The 20,290-nt window shown below is 40.4% G+C and overlaps 2 protein-coding genes across 3 annotated transcripts in view; one reads left to right on the forward strand and one right to left on the reverse strand.

The window, feature by feature from the left end:
* ZNF217 (zinc finger protein 217) overlaps positions 1-20,226 on the forward strand; it is a 105,824-nt gene extending 85,598 nt beyond the window's left edge. For both annotated transcript variants that reach the window (XR_012154676.2, XR_012154678.2), the window contains one exon: positions 19,099-20,226. The gene's annotated coding sequence lies outside the window, so the exon portion shown is untranslated. The remainder of the gene's footprint in view (positions 1-19,098) is intronic.
* TSHZ2 (teashirt zinc finger homeobox 2) overlaps positions 1-20,290 on the reverse strand; it is a 259,346-nt gene that overhangs the window by 21,580 nt on the left and 217,476 nt on the right. The window lies entirely within an intron of this gene.

The raw sequence follows: 20,290 nt of genomic DNA on the forward strand, positions 1-20,290 counted from the left end.
ATCCTTTGTCTGTCTCATCTAGTTAGACTGTAAAATTTCTGGGCAGGGACTGTCTCCTATAATGTGTCTGTACAGCACCTAACACAATGAAGCCTGATCTTGATTTTTGGCCACAAAGTGCTACTGTAATATACATGTATAACTGAAGATATTTTCCATAGGACAATATAGGAAATCCTTTATGGAAAGGATCCTTTTTGTGGCTGTTTTACTCTAATCTTTAATTTGGAATAAAGAAATCAACAGTGAAGAAATCAACCCCCTATTGTCCTATTGAAAATAAATAATTTTAAATTGATCCACCATGAAAAGCTACTCCTAAAAAAAAGTTTGAGAGTTGCATATAGGAGATTTCAAGAGAGTGTGCAATGGAGGAATGTTATCTTATCCTGAAATAAAAATAAATTAGGAAAAAGCAAATGTGGTGAAGAATAATTTGTACACTTCCTAAAACCATATACAGCAAATGTTTTTCATTATTTTTCTCTCATACTGAACTTTAAAAGTTACAAATTTATCTACAGTGTCTGGAGTCACTCTTCAAAAAGGTCTGCCCTAGTGTCATTCAATCTCTACTGAATTCCATGGTACCTGTCAGTGAATGATTTTAGTGAGGACTTCAAAGATCATGTTTTCTCAATAAGTAACATATTTCCTTCTATCAAACTCCAAAGTAACTGATCAATCTAGTCTCTATAGATTTAAATCAGAAATAGTCCATGATAACAGCGTGTCATAAACCAATACTTCTTTGTCAACAGGATACACCAAAAGCAATGCCTCAATCTTTTTGTTGTTGTTTTTACTTAAGCTGATAAGAAAGTTAGTCCTGTAGTTGATTAAGTTCTGCAGAAATTGGGCTTGTGATGAATCATTAAACAGAGACATTTTTTTCCACAGCAATAAAGCCTCAAATGATTAATTAAGGGCACAATGCCAAAACCAGTGTCTTTGTTTAAAACGCAGTGGACAAGACAGGCTTGGGAAAGTTGACGTCTTAAGTAGACGCCACAACATGTTTTTAATTATGTTCAGGAAGAAGAACAAGAATGGGAATTGCCAACTGTTTGGAAAGATCTTTTCTTTTCTTTTTTTTTTTTTTTTGAAGAAAGATTAGAATAAAAAAACCAAACAGAGCATTATTGATTTAACACAAATGCCATTTGTTGGGCCTTTTGTAATTTCCTTATTAGTGTCATCATTCTGGAGTTCATATGCTCCCTTCTGTTATAGCATTTGGCACACATTCAGCTCCCAGCAATATGATACAGTAAACATGCAGTGACTGCTCATATTAAAATGTTTTATTTGTTGTAACTGTACCAATGATCAGGCAGTACAAGTCCTAAATTATCTCAACCATTTCACAAGCTAATTTGAAAGGAAGTAGCAAGTGACCGTCTCTGCAAAACAGACACGCACAGGCTGAGAAGTGCAGAGCCAGTGCTGTCAGTTGGAAACAAAACAAAAAGTTCATGCAACATCAGTTCTCCACAGCTTCTTGTCAGTTGTGTTCAGACTGTTCAAATAGAAGACATAAGCTGGAATCAAGAGCTGTGCAGTATGATAGATTGTTGTAGTGACACCCGTTTTCATGTGTTACTTCATGTGTATTGTGCAATATACCCCCGCCCCTGCACCCCCAATCTGTTTGGAAACTCAACTTTTATAAAGCCCTCCATTCTGTGGAAGCTGTAGAAGTGGCTACCTCAAGCCTGTTCTGAAATCCCAAAACACAAATGTAAGAAGTGATTTTGCTTGCATCAGTATTTGCATGTGAATTTAGGATGCTCCAAATGGGCCTGATTTTTAGAGGACAAACACTCAGAACTTTCTGAAAAGGAGACGCACCCAAATATAAACTAAATCAGATAACAAGAGTATGAACAACAGGGATTTACAGTTCTATAGCACCTTTCATCCCACAAGATGCCAAAGAGCTTTGGAAATTCTGGGCCTTAAAGCGTGCAAATGCTTGTTCCTGCAGCTGCCTTTCTCCTTCATGTGTGCAACTGCTGCCACTGTGCTTGCAAATGGCCAATTAAACAGGGAGGAAGCGATAGTTGCCATGCTAAAAGTCCTGGGCATAATTTCTTTTTCCCGCTGACTGATGTCAAATGTGGCAGAGGCTTTACTAACACGAAGTTCAGTTACTTCATAAGGGTCTTGTTCTGCCCTTTACCTTTATGCAAACCTCCCAATGTCATCAGTGGATGGTTGCTGTGAACCAAGGCTAGCATATGACCCTAATTATGTAGCACCAGCCCATGGATCATAATTAAAAATGTAATTTGGCCCTCACCACAGAATGGGCTTGACACCTCTGGAATAGAATGGTGACCTTACAGGCTCTTCAGCTCCAATTCCTACTGCTTTAACAGGCAGATGCTTAAGCATGTCACCCCTCAGTAATTACATGACCAATGCGTTATAAATACAAAGTATTCTCTTTCCCCCTTTTTATGAGACGATATATATATATACTCATTAGCCTTAGTGAGAGATATCCATGTAAATCTGCATGTATCTAGGGGAGAACAGACCCTAATTACATGTTCCTGCACATTATTTGGTAACTGTATTTAGGACTTACAGGGCAGTTAAAAGATTAATTACCATGTAACATACAGTTTTTATTCCTCATATATAGGCAGAGGCAAAAATTAACAGATAATCATCCTGCGGGCCCATGGCGGGCATATGATATATGAAGGCTTATTTCACAGATTGGTTTTAATAGAGCTAGTGCATTAGATATTGACTGCTGCCTGAAGGGAAGGGATAAGATGAGGTTGGGAGGTCTCGGAACCATTCCCCCAGCTCTTCTACACACAACCCCAGTGGGTGCTGAAGGCTGCACCATCATAAAGATGTTGCAGCTTTCCCAGTCCCTTAGTGCCGTGGGCCACTCAGCACTATCAACAAGGCACATTCTTTCCCTGGCCTGTGGTGAGACTTGGCCCCACACCCCCTATCCACACCTGTGACTAAATATCATCATTTGGCTTTGACTCTCTCACAAAGACTTGATGCTTCCCTCACTGTGCAAAATTCAGTGGGAATTCCTGATGCAGAAGGAGTGAGGGGTTGGGGAAGTGTAATCAGGAGTGAAGTTCTGGAACATCCTTCAGATAAGAGTGGCAGAGGCAACAACCAAACTAGCTTCTCAAATTTATGAATGGGATTGTATGGCAGAGTTGCCTGTGATAGCAGGTCACTTGATTCAATGTTCCAGGAGGTCCCCTCCAGTCCTATGTCCCTAATAAATAACCATGTACAGGGAGATGTCTAATCTATGTGGTTGCAGATATTTCTTCAATACAACTCTTTAGGATCCCTTTTAGCAATAAGAACTGTGTGTAAATTCGGTACGTATCAATGGGAAATAGACACTGATAGAGTTTCCATATACGTAAAGAGAACTTGCATGAAGCAAACAAAAATAAAGAGAGCTAAATTTTCAGCCCTTTCCTTTGATGTTGTGTGCCCACTGGTGGATGCGCCAACAATTCCTGGGCCTAATCCTGCAAAGAGTTATGAATTCCCACTTATTTTGGTGCTCACTGTGTGCAAATTGAGCATTTAAATACTTATCAGTGTAGTTTAGTGCATGCAGAAGGAGCTTTTTTCACAGGCATAACTGTTTGCACAGGCACCTTTGAAAACACAATGGATTGCAAGCCTAGAAGTGGGCATGCAAAATAGGAGGCTGGCCAAAAATATAGCCCTCTAAAGTGCTACTGGCATTGGGAAATGGTAAATACAAGGAGATGAGAAGTTACTAAGTATAATTATTGTAAAACAGCCAGAATTTTATGAAACGATTGATAATTATATAATTCTGAAATTATAACATTTAATTAAAATGTTTTTTTTGCATATATAAGAATATATATTTATTGAGCATAAGTAAATGTCTAAAAACTAATGTGTATATTCAGAAAAAATTATTTCACATGATTATTTTGATCTAATATCACAGAAAATGGTTAATCTACTTTTCTTAAATTCTTTAAATATAATTATAGGTAATGTTAAAAAAATGGTTTTGTGTATCATTGGAATATGGGTTGGATTGATTTCAGATGTATGACATAAACACCATCCATGAGATGCATGCAAGTGAAATTATAATCTGGACCTAATTGCTTCTAGGATATATCAAATAATTTAAAACCTCTAATGGGTTCTATTATTTCAGCAGGGCATGCTGATGAGAATGCGCCAGACCTAAACATAGGAATGTATGCTATGGTATCACAGTTCATATGAGAGAATTCTGATTGATGCTGAGTCCCCAGAACTCCTATTGAAGCCAATGGTCCAAATTTGGAGAGGTGTTGAGAGCTGTTGAGAGAATTCATTTTAATGAAAGTTGCTGGTGCTCAGCACTTCTCAGGATTTAGCCTTTCAACAAGCTTTGAAATGCGTAATTTCTTAGTTGTAATTTCTTCCAGTGAGAGCCATGTTTATCAGTCACAGGCATCTTGGTAAGTATATAGGATATGGGCTATTTTGATTCTACAGCAGCTGGTAATGCTAATGGTGCAGTCAAAATTGAGAGAGCTGAGAAATGCTTGCTTCTTAAATGATGTAAGAGAGGTGGAAAGCCTTCCAATGGGACCTCTATCGTTAGCTGCAAATACTCTATTAAAAACACCAATGCTAAATTTATCTCATTCAGGTCTGAAATTCAGAAAGGCTTCCACTGTGCTTTTTATGGAGCCAGCTAACTAACTAGTATTAGTTTACAGTGGCCTTATATGAACTCCAACCAATGATTCACAATATGCTAGACTCTTTCCCCTCATGATACTGTTACAAAAAAGAGTCTGTCTTTCAAACTCCAGTCTGAAAAATAAGTGTACAAGCTGATCAGAGGTTTATTGCTGTATTAAGACATTCAGCTGGTTTCGCTGATGATAGAAGCAGAAGACAGAAGTACATAGGGAACCGGCAAGAAAACAGAAATTGTGTTCCCCCTCATGGAAATGTTATTATTTACTTTAATTAAGCTCTCCCTAGGCTTATGAGCTTAAATAACAAACAAACCCTAGATGCTTCCCCTCTGTCCCTCAAAACAAAACAAAACAAAAACAAAAAACCAAGACCCTGCTTACCAGATAGACTTTTTTCAAAGATGCAGTTGAAGTTCAAATATGGCTAATCACTCAGTAGTATTTTATGATGGAAGTCTGTTCAGAGCTTGGTGGTACCTAGAGTTATTTCATAGTGAATCAGTATCATGTCTACTTTCCAATACTCATATAGGATACATAGTTTTATAGCAGTGACAACATACTTTTAAGGCATCTCAAGAATATTTTGCAGTGCTCAGAAATGCAAGGCATCAAGTGGAAATGAGTTTCCATAAAGCAAAAAAAAAAGACATTTCTTGCACTATACAGAACACACGAGAGATGTTATTAATTTTCCTGGTTTTGTGTACACACACACACAATTTATATATATATATATATATATATATATATATATATATATATATATATTATTGCATACAAAGTTTGGATTAGATTATGCATCTCCTATACTGCATGGTCAAGGAATACAGACTCTACTATGTCTACAAATCAGGAAGCTAAGTAACATACACTATGTAGGAGTGGTCTGTGTACATGTATAATTTTAAAAACTGATTTCACAAACACTCATGAGATATTGGTAACACCTAGTTTTCACCTAATACTGTGTAGATACAAATAGGCATTCATAATTTAAATGAGTCCTGCTTCTGCACCCCACAAACATGAGCTGGATACAAAAGGAAAAGGGAACACTCTCTCCAGATACAGTGAGGATCAAGCAGAATCTCATTAAGGACCACTTCAAAGATCAGTTCTTCATTTCCATACAAACAAGTTTAAATTATCTTGTGTGAATCTGCTGTTAGCAGTTGCACTGTTCCATTATGCATGATTCCTGACTGCTTGTATCATGAATATCTGCACAGTGCTCCATTAGCAATTTTCGGTGTTATGCTAAAGCTTGCAAGTGGTCATGTTATTAGGTTAAAGTACTATATTATGCATATGTATTCCACCTTCCCACATTTGTTATTACTTCTGATGTAGACCCATATTTTCAGAATTTCACATGGATTTGCACATCTACTTTGCATTGTCAATTTGTGTGATTGCCAGTGCAAACACAGTGGATACGCAAACACAAATGATAGCTAACTGGCCATTTGATCATACATTCACTGGAGCATAATTGTGCTAAATACATGTACAGATTAGGAATTAGTCATGTATGCACTACTGATCAATCAGAGAGTGTCTATAAAGTTATCCCTTTTATATAATTAAAAGTTCACTATGGCACAATTTATTAGTTTTATTACATAGAATTTTTTTCTATACAATAATTCTTTCCCTAATTTTCTAATTTCCTCTATATACCATTTCATCCTCTGTATTTTCTCATTTCAGTCCTATGTATATATATCTTATCAATAACTTTTAAGAGTTAAATTGTGCTCTCAGTTACTCAAATAGTCCTTGCTTCAGTGTTATTCACGTTAGTAAAGTGAGATGGATTTGTCTCTAGCCGAATAAAGGGATGTAGTTGATGTGTTACAATGAGAAATATATAACATAACATTATATTTATAATAGTAAATGATAATACTCATATATTGATTACTTTGCAAAGCTCCAGATCATGGCTGAATGGTTATGTGATGCAGAGAGTTTGAATAGGTACCACATAAACCCAAGCTGCCTAGATTCAGCTTTGTCTTAGAGAAAAATTATTTTTTATCAAGAGGAGACTATCAAAAACATGCTCTTTTTATAGAAAACTTCCATTCTTATAAATAAAAACAATGAGGAGTCCTGGTGGCACCTTAGAGATTAACAAATTTATTTGGGCATAAGCTTTCGTGGGCTAAAACCCACAAAATGTATTTATTAATACATATGAATGTATTTCCTTCCTCTCATCAGGGAAAGGCCATGCCAGAGTAACTGGGACACCTCCACAGAGTTGCACATAAGGTACCTCATGCAAAGCAGGCTATTTGTTTCAAGGGAATTATCCAGCGGTGAGCTGGAGTTGGTTCGGACCAGTTTGCTAGAACCAGTTGTTAAATTTAGAAGCCCTTTTAGAACCGGTTGTTCCGCGAGGGACAATTGGTTCTAAAAGGGCTTCTAAATTTAACTGGCCAAAAGTGGTGCCTTAGGCGTTGACTCCATGGGTGCTCCAGCCCTGGAGCACCCAAGGGGAAAATTTGGTGGGTGCAGAGCACCAACTGGCAGCTCCCCCCCCCACCCCCAGCCCCAGCTCACCTCCGCTCCGCCTCCTCCCCTGAACGTGCCGCTCCGCCCTGCTTCTCTGCCCTCCTCCCCCCCCGGCCTCCCGCGAATCAGCTGTTCACGCGGGAAGCTGGGGGGGGCTGAGAAGCAGGCGGCGGCTTCACACTCAGGCCCAGGGAGGCGGAGGTGAGCTGGGGCTGGGGGGTGCGAGGAGGGCCACCCGCGCCGCAGCAGGTAACCCTGGGGGGGGGCGTGCAGGGGAACCGCTCCCCGCCCCAGCTCACCTCCGCCACCCTCGCCCTGAGTGGGAAGCCACCGTCTGCGTCTCAGCCCTCCCAGGCTTCTTGCCAAACAGCTGATTCATGGGAAGCCGGGGGGAGGGGGCATGGAGAAGCAGAGCGGGACGGCGCGTTCAGAGGAGGAGGTGGTGGCGGAGTGGAGGTGAGCTGGGGCCGGGTGCGGGGTGGGGAGCTGCCGGTGGGTGCTCTGCACCCACCAAATTTTCCCCATGGGTGCTCCAGCCCCGGAGCACCCACGGAGTCGGTGCCTAAGGCGCCACTTTTGATGTGATCAGTGAGGGGAGCAACTGCTTCCCCTGCTCCTCCCCTAACTATGCTCCCCCGCCCCTAGGAGCCAGAGGGACCTGCCAGATGCTTCCTGGGAGCTGCCCCAGGTAAGCGCCACCGGGGCTCCCCACTTCGCCCCCCGGCAGGTCCCTCTGGCTCCTAGGGATGGGGTAGGCACCCACTACGGTGGCCCACGAGACCCTCCTGTCTGGTTCTGGGGGCAGTCAGGGGACAGGGGAGGAGGGTGGATGGGACAGAGGTCCTGGGGGCGGGGCAGGGGGTTGGATGGGGCAGGAGTCCCGGGGAGCGGGGGTGGGCAATGACCCCCTCGTGGTGTGAGGAGGGAACCGGTTGTTAAGATTTTGGCAGCTCATCACTGGAATTATCCCTGTGAGACCAAACTTGAAGGCAGAACGTGATTCTGAAAGTCCCTTTGGCTTTGCCGTTGTGGTGCAACGCACTGGGATTTTCATCAAGAAATTCTGACTCATGATATCAAATGACGAAAGAAACTTCTTGTAACTGATAGCAACTTGTTACTGTAGTATGAAGGCCATATGTACACATAGGTCTGAGTACCTCTTCTTGTCTCTGTTTGATACCACTCCTTGTGGACTTAAAAGATGTGGGGTGGCATAAACCATAATAAGGATAATACCCATGTCTGAACAGACATTCCAAATGGCATATTATATAGATGCAACTGACTGGAATCTTAAGCTAGTTCCAGCTCCACATTTTGAAAATAACCTTTTTCTTTTTAAGAGGCCAAATCAAATCCCTGAAACCAACCCTTTACCTGTCCTCTTTTTCAGCTGTTCAAAATCCAGATCCAAAATTTGAGGCTAGATCACATCTGTGATAACAGACTGCCAGCTCTGATATTTTAACCTCATAAATTTCAGACTGATGTACATTCTTTTCAAGGTAGTTCATCCATTGGAGTGCATTGTGTGCTTCTAATTTGTCCCTTTCCTTGCTACATCCCTGGTGATCGCAAATTACACCTGGCTTCTTATCATGGGGCCCCACAGCAACAGTGAAAGCAGCAATGAAGCATCAAGGCCCTGATCCTGCAAAGTGATGAATGCTTTCAATTCCCATTTATGACTGTGGGAATACAGGATACTCAGCACTTCACACAATGTGCACATAATTTGAGCAGATCCCTAAAGCTGTTGCCAGTTTTTGCTACTATCCAAGGGGTATATTCAGAATAAAAAGTGCATGATCTATTAATTATTATTATTCATTATTGTCATTATTATTATTTATATTAGCATGACACCTAGAAGCCATAGTCATGGTCTAGGACCCCACTGTGCTAGGCACTGTACAAACACAGAACAAAGAGATTTCACTCTAAGTATAAAAAAGAGAGAACTGATGGATACAGATAGACGGGGGAGTACAAGAAAACAATGAGAAATTACTGATCAGCATGAGAGGCAGTGGTCTCAGCACACCAGCTGACAAACCATTGATAAGCTGATCTATTTAATTTCATATCTTTCTTTTCACTTGCTACTTCTTGGCTGAATCTTTGAGATAGAAACTCATGTCTCCCATCATTGCTAGGTTACCACTGCCAGCCAGGTTTTCAGATATCCTGTTAAAATTACAGTAGAGTAATGAAATAAATCCAAATTAGGAACTATTCCATTTCAGGAGGAACAGAGGAGCTGGAGAACAAAATTAAGAACCCACAATATTTGTGGAATAGAATGGAAATAAAACAGGTTCAAATTGTTTACATGCCTTTATATATTTTTCTTTAAAATGTTTTCTGGAATCCTATTATCTGAAAAGCATTAAAAAATGTGCATCAAATGTTCATGGCTGCATTAAGAGTTATCACAACCATACACGCAATTAGCATAACTGTGTGTGCTGATCCAATTAATTAGCCGTTTCCCTTCCCAATTACTACAGTTGTGCATGCGGCCACAGTAGCTGCATGGATAAATCCACCTGCATACTCAGTTGTACATGCACAGCTATGAAAATCTGGGTTCAAATTTCCAAGCAAAAATTAAAAGGGCAACAACGCGGACCATGGGGAATAAAGAGGCACTTCTTACACTTTGTCTTCCAATTTTTACATATCTGTAGAGTAATACATACCTTTTGTGAAATACTAATGTGCAGGAACTGAAATACTATAGTAAAAAACTCCTGTATGTATGTTTTCAGGCATTTGGATTCCTCTCTTTCTTCTCTCACACCCCTTTTAATAGTAACTAGGAATAAAAGAATACACAATCTTCCCAGGGCCCTAAATGCCATGATTTATGATAAGGGGTTCTTGACAACGGGGTTGCCCCAATTGGCCATCAACGAAAATCTCCTATGCCCCTAAACACCAAGGAGTTAAATTTTTCCCCTTCTGCTCCCCTACATAAAAGAAAACAGATGTGATTTTCTTTACAAAAGAGCATTTCATTTAGAGAGAGAAAGAAAAAGGAAAGGCAGTGTTAACATAGCCATTATTCTCCATCTCAGGGAAAGCAAATCCTATTTTGCCTGTCATTACAGTAGGTAGAAAAATCCTTTCATCCAGTCATTAGTTGTAAACATTCCGTCGCCTTGTGGGACCAGGCCTATGTTTCCCATCCTGTGCTAAAGCCATTTTCTAATACTAATGTTTTATACACACATCTCAGATACAATGCGAACTCCCCCAACCCCAAAGGCAACAGGGCATTCGTTTATACTAAATCAGAAGTGTCACCCTTGGCAACCTGCAGCACTGAAACATTTATTCAGCTTCACATTGCTGGCACTTAGAATTATTTCTTTCATGCCTGATAGCCAAATTACAATATGGCAGGTTTCCCCGGAGCCACCGGATCATTAGTGCCAGCTCACAACATACTTTCAACTGATATGGCATTTCATGTACAGCTGCCAATCAAAAAATGGGAAATGCAAATGATGGAGGGCCCATTGGTGTTCAATTACTGTACAGTGAGCTCCTTACAGCTTCACTTAATGACTGGCAGTCATTTTGCTGAGCGGAAGAAGAGCAGAGAACACAGAGAAGAATTCCCTCTGGGAAGCCAGTTGCAAGTGCAAGAAGTTTTTACATTTGATTTCCATATTTATTAATTTTCCCCCCTCTGTGTGTTTCTAAACACTAGGCCAAAAAAAATACTTAGCACAGCTTGTTATACAAATACCCAGCCTTGTCAGTTCAGTCGATTGCCAAGGCCACATCAGCAGAAGATGAAGGCTTTTTTTCCTGCTCAAAATACATTCCTCTTCTTCGAAAAGCTCAAGAGTTTCAGCCTCCATTGAAAGACTATAAACTGCTCCAAACCAGATTATTAATAATCCAGTTTAGTCATTTCAATTGTCCCTTCCACACCCAAGGAAAGATGATGCTGCCAGCCTGTGCATGGAATGACATCTTATGCCATTTGCGAGCTCTCTCTCTCTCTCTCACTCACACATGATATATCTATGTAGGCCCAATCCTTCAAGTTGCAGAGTGTCTCCTATGAGGTGAAGAAAACAATGAATATTGGGGTGCTCAGTAGTACCACGCAGAATCAGGCTTTCTTTCTAGCTGATATAAACATTTATTACTATATATATTATAATAGCCCTTTGAGGCACCAACCAAAATCAGGGACCCATTGTGGTTGTTGCTGTAAAAATACATAGGAAGAGACTGTCCGTACCCTGAAAAACTTACAAAACATGGAAGAAGGGAAGTATTATTATGCTGATTTACAGGTTCAGTGCAAAGAAGCTGAAGCTCAGCAGTTTCAAATGGGTTTTGCTTTCTGTTTTACTTCACTCGCACCAAGAACTTGAAGTGAAACTTAAAGTGCATGAACCCATTGGAATAAAAAACTAAAAACATTTGTGCAACCTCTTGCAGAACAAATCCACTTTTTTTGGTCACCGCTACACATCTCTTGAGGGATCTCGCATATCCGCACACGCACATTTGTAACAAACCCCACTATGGGGCATCAGTGAGGTTTGAGCCTGAACTCTTCAGCATCAAAATGGACCATTTACTATGAGAACTAAAGAACACCTGCTATGTGAGAGTAGTAGTAAACTATTATCCCCTCTGTCATATGGCCAGGTGCCCAAGGCAAGAAGTAAAAATCTTAACTTACCCAAAATTCATGGCTGTTTGAATCCAATTTTCAGTTCAGGCTTATCTCAAATAGACACATGTACACACAGATACATGGATACACATGGAAGGCAGAATACAGGAGTGGTATACCGGGGAGATGTGGTGGCATAAGGAATAAACAATAGGACCAGAAGTCCAGAGTTTTATTTCTCACACTTCCATTGGCCTACTGTGTAATGTGGGGCAAGTTTAGCCGTAGGGTTCTCCATTTCATTTGCTTCCAGATATCTGTCAGGCCAGTGCCAGGGGTGTATCAGCAAGGTAACTGCCATCCTTCACCTCACTCTACCCCATTTTGGGATGTCTTGCTATCCCAGCAGTCCCCATGCCCAGCAGAATGCATGCACTGCCTTGAGCCTGACACTTGTGTGGAGTGCAGGATACACCTCTTGCCTTACCTCTTTGCACATCCATGTATGGAATGCTCAGGATCTGGCCCTAAAGAAAGCTCATTACTCTTGTAGTAAAGAAAGCTCATTACTCTTGTAGCACAAAGAGACTGTAAGGATTCAGAGTCAAGTCTTTACTGCCAGGGGTCAGTTCCACATCTCTGGGATGTTACTGTTGCTCTAAGGGCAGACTGCCAACTGTTTCCGTTTCTTTCCTGCTCACAGGCCCCTGGTTCCTCTGGAGCTCCCTGGGACATCACCCCTTTTTCCTCTGTCACTACTTCTGTGTTCTCAGAACATTTCCAACAGGAGACAGGATCAAACAGAGCACCAGATCTGAACTCCGTGAACCTTAGGGAAATTGGGGTGTGGTTCTTACTTTGAATTTAGCAGCTTAGCACACTCTTTATAAGATGGATCTGGACTGTAGCATGGGGACATAGAGTGAATCTGAACTTCCTGGCTTATGAATTCCATTTTTCTTCCACAGAAAGTGTTACTCAAAGAATTGAGGAACAGACTGGGATCTAGAGTAACATTATAAGGAACACAATAGTTTTCTCCCACAGTTACACTAGGAACATATTTTAGTCACAATTAATAAATCCTGATGTGATCAAGATGTGTTAGCAGCCACCAGATTGGATTCTTCCTACTGTAACTGTGGGAAACCCATATTTCCTTATACACGTCAGAGGAACGGAACTCTAGATTTGCTAAAATGTTGTTTTAATAAAAATAATTAATATGCCTGCCTAGTAACTGCTCTTTGAACATTAGTTACTGAGTCATATTAAAAATTCCAAAAAAAAAACCAGAAAAAAAAGACATAGATGAATCAGTGCCCATAAATGCTGTTGTTGTGCTTTAGCGAACATACTTAAATAGAAATAAAAGCGCAGCAGAAGCCAATCAGACCTGTTTCCCACTATACTAAAATAATAACATAAAAGGTTCCTACTTTCTTCAGGAAGAGCTGATCCACCATAGCGCAGGGTATTGTAAGTGTAAGGTAAAAAGGGATGCTGAGCATTGGAGTGGACCTGAGCCAGCATGAACGAGAGCTTTCCTGCATAGGTGCCAACCTACAGCTGCCCAGGGGGTATATAGCTACATTTCTCATGTGTACGTTTAAACTTATGTCTTAGACACACCCATTCTTTGCTAGTGCCCCCACTCCTTTAAAACCATGTGCTCTTGAGAATGGACGCATAAGGAGCTCAGTACAAAGGATTACTATACCTAATGTTTTAATTGGTTTGTGCCCATACATAGCCATTACTCAGACTTGTACTAGAACCTATGAATCTCACACGTCCTGCAATGTAACATGCAAGGGCTTGCAGAATCAAAGCCTAAATGTTCGGGTGGAAGCTGGGAGGTGGGTGGGAAAGCATCCATACTGAAGTATGAAAGTGTATTCTAAGTTTCAGCTTCAGAAGGTCATTTCATGGTGTCATAATCTTGATACAGCCTTTAGAATGGTGCCATTAATATGATGTTGTATTATATACATATTCTGTTAAAATGCCTAACACAGTCATATGCTGTAAGTTGTGTACTGCCATAGAACATAGCAACATCACAGCATCATCTGCTGTTATCAGTGATAGTTCAAGATTAGTAATACTACAGACCATAGGTTTCTACAGCATCTTTCCTTCCACTTTCTTTCCATTTCATGCACTGATGTCAATATATATGAATTTATTACATTACTGCCATTTTTATTTCCTTACTGTGATGCCAGAAGTGGGAAACTGGGGGGAAAAGGGGGAGAAGGGAATGTGGAGATTGACAGTGAAGGAGGGTATGTTTAATCAGAGACACTTTTATTAAGTATCAGATGAACCCTTGGAAAGGAAATGCCAAGTTTATCCCGAAAGTAAGTCCACAATGGCATAATTATGTTGTTTTGAGTTTCCTTTTCCCTATGTTGAGAGCACTTTTTAAAACAAAAACACCATCTGTCTGAATGGTTGCTTAATACCTCAATTAGACCTAATTACTTTTAGCAATGTAGGGGTTACTTTGAAAATGATATTCTATGGTGCTGGCCACCCCTAATTGACATATCCTACAAGAGCTGATCACTTTGGCTTTGGAGAAGTAAACGTGTTTCCCTCAAGGAATGAGGAGGGAGACTCTGTTGCTTTTGGTTCATGTAAGATGCCAATCAATGCTAAAAGCTTTACGGAATGATTCCAGAAGCCAAACTTGGTCATACCTGAGTGGTAAGAAGAAGGGTGCCTTTCCGAATTTGTTTGTGTGTGATTTAACAACCAGACACTGCCAAAAACAGAGGGAAAAAAAGTCCGACAGTCTAATTATGGGCAGAAATACAGTTATCTAGATACAGCTGAATGCCTTGCAATTCCTGTCAGTAACTACAGCCACACTTCATTCTCCAGATCAAGACACACTTAGTTGGGAGGAGGAAGCAGTTTCAGGTTTTAGCCTAACAATCAAATAACCACCTCCATGCCAAAATCAGAACATGATGGTATAACGAATGCATGTGCTCCAGATGACAGATGCAATTATTAAATAAGCCACACACATGCACATGAGAACTGAGATTAGAACTGAGACCTGGTCCTTTTAGTCAAAAAGCAAAGGTTTCTGCAGCACGGGAAAGAAGATCTCTCTCAGCAGACAGCAGAAATAGGTAGCTTATTCTGTTTGTGGGGCATCCACTCATGGGTAAAATCCTACACTCACTCACACACGCACCAATCCCATATATTAAAATGGATCCCTGAACTGATCTAAATAAAGTACCCAATGCACAGTGTCTTAAAGCATATCAAATAATATGTTTTATTAACACTTAAATAGCAATTTGTGCACGATAGGTTTGAAATAGCCAACAGAATAAGCTATTTAAGCTTCCTTCTAATGCTACCTGCCAACACCACCCAACATTTGCCCAAATTTCAATGTTGTCTACTTAATTTCTGACACAAAGATAGTGTCTATTATGAGCACCGAGTATTGCTGCATTTTAACATGCTAACTCACTTCACAATACAGACTTTTCCACTGGCACAAAGTACAGTTATAGAGGAAGTTCAAACAGTTAGGGCCTCAAAGCCTACTGGCAGCTTAGTCTCCCTTTTGATAGGCAAGGCCTTTCCTAGGCAAGGAGAGGCCTCGAGATTGGGACCTTAAAACATGCAAAGGAATCTCTCATTCTCCTTAATTCCCATCATGAAAGCTACTGGCCATTGGTTGACCTTGAAGTCAGTTCCGCAAGCTACATTTTGGGAGCCTGTGGTGGACCTTTGGGGTTAACAATCTCTAATATCACCCATAATGTAATTGTTCCTGCTTTTAGCCATATGTCTCCATGCAATTATTGTGAAACAGATATAGTGGGTTCAGGACCAACCATGGACCAGATTTATCCACTGATTTCAGAGATGGTCTTGACTACACCACATCCTTATAGAAGCTTGGCTAACTGGTTTGTTTTTCAGGGGGAATGGGGGTGGTTCAGGATGAAACAAAGAGCCAAACAGATTAAAAAAGCCATTTTAAAAGCTATTCAAGATGTATTTTCATGCATCTGATGCAAATATCCTGTCATTATTCAAAGAAGAGGAAAAAAGACAACTTAAATACTTAGAATACAATTTAAATGCTAAAAAGATTAGACTTACTTTACTGTTCTATGTTGTTCAAAAACAAAACCTATTACCTTTTTTAACCCTATTGCGTACCTTCCTCCTTATCTAGTCATGTGCAAACCCGTTTAGAAGGAACAAACAGGCTACGTCAGAATATAGATAGCTTGGATCAAATCCAGCAGACCCCTTAGTCCTTATTCCAGTGGGGGTTTTGCACAAGTAAGGCCACAGCAGGAAAAAAAATAACATCTAGTTAAAAAACCCGACAAAACCAAACCAAACCATGAACAGTCAGTACTGGTTGTAACTGCACCATTTCCAACTGTTAGTACAGTCATTTTCATTAGAATGGACTTATACCATTTTCTATCCTTATTAAAATGATTCTTGTTTGACTAAGACACCAACATTTTAAGAGTGCTGGACACAGTGTGAAATAGATAAATAATATGATTTTGCTTTTCTCTGTCAGGGTTTTGTTCTGGTTTACTTAACTCAGGTTTTTTTACATTGATGTTTTTACTTTAGAAATACCAGAACTCCACTTCTCATTTTTCTTTTTTTTTCTAAAAAAAGATATATTAGAATTGGAAAAAGTACAGAGAACGGCAACAGAAATGATGAGGGGCATGGACCAGCTTCCTTATGAGGAGAGATTAAAAAGACTTGGACTGAGAAAAAAAGATGACGAAGGGAGTTGATGGTAGAAGTGTATAAAATCATGAATAGTGTGGAGAAAGTGAACAGGGAAGTGTTATGTACCCTTCACATAACACAAGAACGAGGGGTCACCCAATGAATTAATAGGCACCAGGTTTAAAACAAATATAAGGAAGTACCTCTTCATGCAACGCACAGTCAACCTGTGCAACTCATTGTCGGGGATGTTGTGAAGGCCAGAAACATAACTGGTTTCAAAAACAATTAAGGCTGGTCTGCAATGGGAACTTACACTGACATAGCGACGTCTCTCAGAAGTCTGAAAAATCCACACCCCTAAGGCCTGGTCTACACTGGGGAAGGGGGGATATCGATCTAAGATACGCAACTTCTGTTATGAGAATAGCATAGCTGAAGTCGATGTATCTTAAATCGACTTAGAATCACTTACTTCGCGTCCTTGCGGCGTGGGATTGATGGCCGCCGCTCCCCCGTCGACTCTGCTTCCGCCTCTTGCCCTGGTGGAGTTCCAGAATCAATGGCAGAGTGATCAGGGATCGATTTATCACATCTACACTAGACGTGATAAATCGATCCCTGATAGATCGATCACTACCCACCGATCCGGCGGGTAGTGTAGACGTGGCCCGAAAGACATAGGTATGCTGACTCAACTCCCAATGTAGACAGTGCTAGGTTAATGAATTAATTCTTTTGTCAACCTAGCTACCACCTCTTGGGGAGGTGGATTAGCTATGCCAGTGGGAGAACTCCTCCATTCTGTGGAGATACTGTCTACACTGAAGAGCTACAGTGACACAGCTGCAGTAGAGGATATGTCCATCAGTGGCTACTAGACTAGATGGTCAGCGACACAACCACATGCTCTGTGTGTCCCTAAACTATTTGCCAGAAGTTAGGACAACAGGGGATGAAGACTAGATAATTGCCCTGTTCTGTTAATTCCCACTGAAGCATCTGGCACCGGCCATGTCAGAAGACATGATACTGGGATAGATGGACTATTGGTCTGACCCATTGTGGCCATTTCGATGTTCTTTTTCTTGGAGGATCTTGATAAACCCTGTGAAGGATCTTGAATACGTGATATCTATACCTCTCACCCTGCCAAAGGCCTGATGTGTGACAAAGACCCCCAAAGGAGGGACACATAAAAATGGATCATGCAGGAAACTTAACTGTGGGATTCAGTTCTTCAGTAAAAATAATTCCATGATATAAGTAACTTTCAAGAATAGAAATAAATATATAGGTAGTGGAAGTGTGGAATGTAGGTAACTTGGGACTAAAGTGAGTGGCATCATTTTTTACATGAATGATACCACACAAGGTTAAAACAAACCTTTCTGCCTGGGGATGAGGTAGGAGGGATGGGGATTAGGAGTCCGAAGTGAGCAAAGCAAAGAGACCAGAGAAGGATTTTACCACCAAAAGAAGATTTACTCCTAGAAATATTTTCATGTTGTGGCTTTGTGTTTGACCAAGCTGATGTATGTATTGTATTGGAATGGGTAGGGTCCATGCATTGAAATGGATTTGCATTGAAATGCATGCGTGTGATGTCGGCTGTTAGGTCTTATTCAGGTTATACAGTCCTTTTTAAAAACCCAGGTGCCCTGATTAGCCTGCCTTAATTGATTCTAGCAGCTTCTTGATTGGCTGCACTTGTTCTAATCAGCCTGTCTTAATTGTCTCCAGAAGGTTCCTGATTGTTCTGGAACCTTCCCTGTTATCTTACCCAGGGAAAAGGGACCCACTTAGCCTGGGGCTCTTATATCTGCCGTCTATTACTCTCCTATAGGCATCTGGTCCGACCCTGTCACAGTATATAGATCACTCTCAGTTCCCATTGTTGGCTATATGAAATGCAGAACAGAGGATGACTCACACATCCGCAAAACCCCAAACCAGGAGCTCAGTAAGAAGAAGGAACCCGTTTTACGACTCACTCCAAATAATTGTTATGACAATTTATAATTATAGGCCAGAAATTTACATTTGCATTATTTTGAAATAAAAGTGCTGATCATAGCTGAATTAGACTTATATATCTGAGGCCTATTGATAATATATTTGACAAATTGACTGGTTTTCCTTACTGGTTGTTAGACCTGGGTGGAAAATTTCAATGAAAATAATAATAATAATAAAACATTTTCACAGTTCCCATTTGTTTTCCTGTTTTCTGACAAATTGGATATTTAGGCCCAAATTTTTAGCATTGCACCCATGAAAAAATTCACAAATATAGCATAACAAAATTGCACATGTAGTTACCATGATTGTGTGTGCACTTATGGTAAATTACTGTGCAAATCACCCATGGACATTGCATTGATCATTTGGATGCACTTTATGATTTATCATTTTAAAGCAGTTCTTTGTATTTCATCTCTATAGATTCCCTACGGAAGATGCTTCCAAGAAGGCTAATCGTACCAGTGAAGCTCATGGCAGTGAGACAATCAAGAAAAAAAGAATTTATTCCACTTTTGCAAAAGAGTCAAGTTCACCTAGGCTTCTGCAAAACAAGTTCCTCTTTTTTTTTTCTTTTTTCACAATTGATGGAAAAGATTCCACAGTCTCTCATGGTGTACATCACACCCTTCACTGGCGTGGAGAATGAGAGAATCTGCAAGCAGGCACGGGGTTTTATTTTATTTTATTTTTGCCACACAGTCCATATCGCAGTCTGTGGAAGTTTTCACCAGCACAATGATAGGACATAACCTGCCTCTACGACATCATCACGCTTTTCAAGAAACATTATGTACTGAAATTGCCAACGAATCAAATGAGTGGCTGAGCAATGAAACACACTTGCATGGGTTCTAATATTCTTGTACTAAGGAGCTGAAAGATGTTACTAGTACATGACAAAAAGCGTCCATTTTCTCTGCACTAGCACCAAACTATGAACATAGAAGACAAAACAAACCAACAAAAAAACCAACCAAAGAAACCTCCTCTGTTTGCAATTTGGATCTAATTTTGCCAACCAAGATTTAAATATTTATTTTGTATGCCTGAATTTTAAATTAAATTGCAGTTGAGGTTATGCAGCGATCTTCAAAACAAGGAGCACCAGCTAGCCCAGAGCACTTGCCTATAACCCGAGAAATATTGTTTTTATTCTTCATTCTGCCACTGACTCCTTGGGCAAATCGCTTAATCTATTGGTGCCTCTTTGTTTCCCCTTTGTCTGCCTTGTCTATTTAGAATCCAAGCTCCTGAGGTCAGGGACTGTCTTTCCCAATGTGTTTCCCCAGTGCCTATTATAATGAAATCAAAATCTGAGTTGGGACCTCTCGGAATCTGCTGTAATACAAATAGCAATAATAATACTGGCAGTGCTGGGGAATGATTGCAAGCTGGTTAGCATGTATGATGTCAGAAATACTAAGGCATTACAGGGAAATAACTACGAGTTGTGGGATTATCATATAAAGGAACCCTGAGGGTACTCAACAATTGGAGAGTTGTTCTTTATGAAAAGAAACAAGTATCTGCCTTTTTCATGACAGTACTGGGGAAAAATTGCTAAAATAAAATAATTTTCCCTGAAGGAAAGCCTACTGGAAGTGTGTAATTC

Source organism: Lepidochelys kempii, chromosome 13, assembly GCF_965140285.1.
Source record: "Lepidochelys kempii isolate rLepKem1 chromosome 13, rLepKem1.hap1, whole genome shotgun sequence".
NCBI lineage: Eukaryota > Metazoa > Chordata > Testudines > Cheloniidae > Lepidochelys > Lepidochelys kempii.